Source organism: Apodemus sylvaticus, chromosome 6, assembly GCF_947179515.1.
Source record: "Apodemus sylvaticus chromosome 6, mApoSyl1.1, whole genome shotgun sequence".
NCBI lineage: Eukaryota > Metazoa > Chordata > Mammalia > Rodentia > Muridae > Apodemus > Apodemus sylvaticus.
Window position 1 is genome coordinate 13,752,347 of NC_067477.1, and position 5,600 is coordinate 13,757,946.

Below are 5,600 nucleotides of genomic sequence, written 5' to 3' on the forward strand. Positions count from 1 at the left end.
GACACTTTCTAGTTCCATCCATTTGCCTAAGAATTTCATAATTCATTCTTTTTAATAGCTGAATAGTACTCCATTATGAATGTTTTCGTTGTGTCAATTGAGACCGCTTTTTTTTTAACTGAATTAAAACTAAATCAAGGGATGGAGAGCCAGCAGATAATTTGTGTGTGTGCATTTGCAGTGCGCGCATGCGATCATAGTTTCTTTATGGGCTACAGGTGCCACACAGCTGAGCCAAGTGGCTAAAGTCACCAGTGACCTGGTCACTGGTACAGGTACTCAGCCTGGATTTTGGGCGCCCCACTTGTCTCCATTGCTGAATAGCTTCTCCTTCTTGACCAGCAACTCCTCGTGCATCTTGGTAGAAAACTCAAAGTTGGGGCCCTCCACAATGGCATCAATAGGATAGGCTTCCTGGCAGAAACCACGGTAGATACACTTGGTCATGTCAATGTCATAACATGTTGTCCAGCAGCTGCCATCAGCTCTTGGCCCAGCCTCAGTGGTGATGGCCTGTACAGGACAGATGGCCTCACAGACCTTGCAGGTGGTGCAACGCTCCTCCCTAGATGGGTAGTGGCGCAGTGTGTGCTCCCCATGGAAGCACAGACTCACTGAGCCCCTCTCAGAGGGGTAGCTGATGGTGACAGGCTCCAAAAAGAGTTAACTTAGGGTCATGCCAAGTCCTTGGAAGAGTTCTGTCCACATAAGAATCAAGCTGCACTGTCAGTCACAGACTTCATGTCTGTTTCAGACTCCTGTTCCTTCTTCATAGTCACATACTTGTACATTGCTGCCACTGCACTGCTATGAAGGCTTTGGCCATTAAGATGTCCTGTGGCCATGGCCTGGGTCAAGGCCCGTGGCAGTGTTGATGAGCTCAGGCAATTCATCTTGAAGTTCAGAGGTTCCTTCCCTGGCCCAGGTGCAGGTCAACCAGAAGGCAGCAGATAAATTTTTAACCATTTTTTTCTTTTGAAAATGAAACACAGAGCAACAATCATGCAACAAAACAAAAAACACAGACAAACTGACAGACATGGACAGAATGGTGCACCAAGGACAGAAAAATACACAGAGAGAGAAAATAATAAGATGTGCCAAAGGGACCCAGATATCCTACCTAAGGGACCCAGAACCAAAACTAAGCATTCCTCCAGTGGGAGCCAGAGAGGAAGCAGGATGTCTCCTGACCTCCTCCTGTCCCTAGGAGAGCTCTGGAACAGTCTATGGCCATGTTTCTTCTCTTTCACTGAAGCATCCCAGACAGAGGGGATGACTGCTTTTCTGAAACTCATTCTGTCTCTCATGTGAGCTATCTCTAATCAGGATCCAAAGACTAAAAGCATCTATGAAAATTATCTTTGCTCCTCTATATTTTAACATAACTCAAACACATACACAAAAAAATGATGCTACCATTACCTTGTCCTATCCTTACAAGGATAAATCTACTTTACTTTTCTTTATCTTTCATTTACATTCTACCATTACCTTTTCTCTTTTTACACTGCTGGCCCAAATCTTTTATTTTCTTTTACCTTCCATTTTCCTTTCTGAGTGCTCCTCTCTCAGCAGTGTCCTTCACTGTATCCCCCTCACTTGAGCTCCAACATTGAGTCACCACCTGACCAAGCCAGCTCAGTCAGTCAACAGAGTCTCAAGGGAGGGAGTGAGGATTGAAAAAGGGAAAAAAAACAATTAGACAAAATTATAACATGACTCCAGCCCATACTAAGGCTGAAGCAGCTTTATTTCTCTCCAGCCAGCTTTTTATCATTCTAGGTACATCCAAAACAAATGGTCATTTCTTAGATCAAAAGCAAAGTAATCAAGCAAAGTAGTAAACAAGGAGATCACACAAGATAGCAATCAACCAAAGTAGTAAGCCAAAGGATCACACAAGATATAATTATGTAAAGTAGTAAACACATAAGGTAGTAATTCAGCTAAGAAGTAAACAAAGCTCTATGGTCACTGTTTCTAGGATTCTTATCAGAACCTACTTCCTTGTCTGAGCCCAATGACAAATGACAAATTTCTAGAAGCAGCACTAAAAAGATCTCAACACACTTACATACAGAAACCACTACAGTAGACACTTCCATAGGAAAACTTATTATAAGAGACACATTCATACAAAAATCTATTACAACAAACACTTTCAGACAGAAACCTACCACAGTAGACACAACAAGGAAACTTACTACAGCACACACAACCACATGGAAACCAACTACAGTAGACACTACCATACAAAAACCTACAACGGGAGACACTACCATTTGAAAACCTACAACAGCAGACACTTCCTTGTGCAAAGTAGACACTTTCATTCATAAATCTACCTCAGCAGACACTTCTATACAGAAACCAACTACAGCAGAGTCTTCCATACGAAAACCTACAACAGCAGACGCTTCCTTATGGAAAGTAGACACTTTCATTCAGAAATCTACCTCAGCAGACACTTCCATATAGAAACCAACTACAGCAGAGTCTTCCATACAAAAACCTACAACAGCAGACACTTCCTTACGGAAAGTAGACACTTTCATTCAGAAATCTACCTCAGCAGACACTTCCATACAGAAACCAACTACAGCAGAGTCTTCCATACAAAAACCTACAACAGTAGACACTTCCATAAGGAAACCTATGCAACCAAACACTTCCATATGGAAAACTATTACAGTAGACACTTCCATATGAAAACCTACTATACTAGACACTTCCATATGGAAAACTATAGCATCAGACACATCCAAGAGGAAACCTTCTACAGTAGGCACATCCATAAGGAAACATACTACAGTAGATACTTCCATAAGGAAAATTATGACAAAAGACACTGCTATACAGAAACACACTAAAGAGGACACTTCCATATGGAAACCTACTACTGCAGACACTTCCATACAGAAAAGTAGACAGTTTTATTCGGAAACCTACCAGAGCAGACACTTCCATAAGGAAACCTTCTATAGTAGACACTTCCATACATAAACCTAAAACAGTACCCACTTCCATATGGAAACCTACTACATTAGATACTTCCATACAGAACCTACCACAGCAGACACTTCCATACGGAAACATATGACAGCAGATAGTTTCATATGAAGACCTACTACACCAGACACTTCCATCCATACTAGAGTAGGCACCTCCATACAAAAACCTACAATACTAGACACTACCATGTAGAAGCCTACAATAGCAAACACTTCCATAAAGAAAAAGTAGGCGCTTCCATTCAGAAACCTACTACAGCAGTTACTCCCATGTAGAAATCTACTACAGTAGACACTTCCATATGGTAACCTACTACACTAGACACTTCCATAAGGCATCCTCCTATAGCAGACACTTCCATACAGAAAAGCAGACACTTCCATGTGAGAACCTACTGTGGCAGACACCTATGACAGCAAACACTTCCCTAAGGAACCCTACTAGAGTAGACACATCCATATGGAAATCTACTAGAGTAGACATTTCCATACAAAAACCTACAACATTAGACACTTCCATAAGGAAACCTACGAAACTAAACACTTCCATGTGGAAATGTATTATAACAGGCACTTCTGTGTGAAAACTTACATTAGACATTTCTGTAAGGAACCTACTACAGTACACATTTCCATTCTAAAGCCTATGACAGCAGACACTTCTATACAGAAGCCTGCTACAGTAGATACTTCCATAAGGAAACTTACTATAGCATACACTGGAAACCTATTTTAGCAGACACTTGCACATGAAAAATTAGGCACTTCCATAAGGCAATGTACTACAGCAGACACTTCCATAGAGAAACTGGCTACAGTAGACACTTTTATACAAAAGCCTATGACAGTAGACACTTCTGTATGGAAACCTGCTAGTAGACATGTCAATATTGAAACCTACAAGAATAGATACTTCCATATGGAAACCTACTACAGTAGATATTTCTATACCGAAATCTACTACAGTAGACCCTTCCATATGGAAATCTACTACAGAACAAACTTCCATAAGGGAACTTGGGACAGCAGACACTACCATACAGAAACTAACTACAATAGACACTTCCATACAGAAATCTACCACATCAGACATTTCCATATGGAAACCTATGACAGAAGACCCTTCCATACAGAAATCAATTACAGTAGAGACTTATTAAAATATTTACAAATTTGAAAAATTCATATGGAACCTCCGAATAATGGGGTAGACAATGCTCCAACCAGACAGCTGTCACCACCCAGTGAAACATCCAGTCCCAAGAATGGGTTACATCTAAGTGGATTGTATGCCAAAAGGACCCCACGAAAACCTAGACAGTTTATAGTTTATTGCCAAGGATATTGTTTCCCCTCTACAAACTGATGGTAAGGCCTGAAGATAGCACATATCTCACTGAACACAGAGAAGTCCAACTGGTGCCTAAGTAGAGCCTTCACCCCTATAACTAATGTTCATGGGCCTGGAAGGTACTCTTCATGCTACCAGAGGAGAAAGATAGCCACCAGCTATAAGCCCTGTGCTCTCCGATTGTGTCCCTATCTGCAAGACACACTGGTGTTATCAAAGGTGACACAAAACATGTGGAAGTAACCAATCACTAGCTATTAGATTTAAAGTCTACTCCATGAGGTGGGACCAGTGCTCAAGACTGCTCAGGTGGTCAAGAACCTGAGTCTAGATGGACTACGGACCCATGGGAAAACCAAATGCTACTGTTATGCTAAATCAACATATAAATGACTCCTAATGACATTCTGCTATACTCAGTGCTATACTCAGCAAGACCATCATCAAAGGAGCTTCCTCCCTCATTCAGTAGATGAGAGCCACAACTGGACCATGTTCAGAGGGTGACAGACTTTGTAACAGTCTATCTAAATGGAATATTTTCACCCACACCATTCCCCTCAACACTTTAGGGATCTACACAGAAGAGAAGGTGGGAAGATTATAAGAGCCTAAACTAGACATAGTGGCACACACCTTTAATTCCAGCATCAAGAGGCAGAGACAGGAGGATCTCTATGAGTTTGAGGCCAGCATGATCTATGTAGTGAGTTCCAGGACAGTCAGAGCTACACAGAGACATAGTGAAAACTTGTCTGGGGGCAGGGGGAAGGCAGAAAGATTGTAAGAGCCAGGACACCAAGGAAACAGTATCTTCCAGATACAGCAGGATTAAAACAATACGAACTCACAGAGACCATGGTAGCATGAGTCATGCCAGACAGGGCCTCTGCTGTGAGGGGGAGCTGGACAGGGACCCCCATCTCTAACCCAGGAGCTACCTCCAACTGGCATCTACTTGCAAAGAAAAATTAGTTCTCTCCAATGGCGTCTCACCGGGTATGAAAACCTCACTTAAGGGTGTGTCCCTTACTCAGCAATAGATGACCAACACAAAATTAAGTCAATGGTATTTTCATAAACATTTTGTCTCACATGACTTTGGGCTTTCTGTTTTCTTGTAGTGGTCTTTTGGTTGTATATCATGGTTAGTGAGTTTTGTGGATTGTGTATGGTGTATGAGTCTCTTGTGCTTTTTGTTATTTTTCTTTGTTTTTTTTTAAATTCTAATTTGT

At 41.6% G+C, this 5,600-nt stretch overlaps 1 pseudogene; it reads right to left on the reverse strand.

Annotated features, from left to right (window-relative positions):
* Nucleotides 1–263: 263 nt before the first annotated feature.
* Nucleotides 264–893, reverse strand: LOC127687838 (NADH dehydrogenase [ubiquinone] iron-sulfur protein 8, mitochondrial-like; annotated as a pseudogene).
* Between the last annotated feature and the right edge of the window lie 4,707 nt (nt 894–5,600).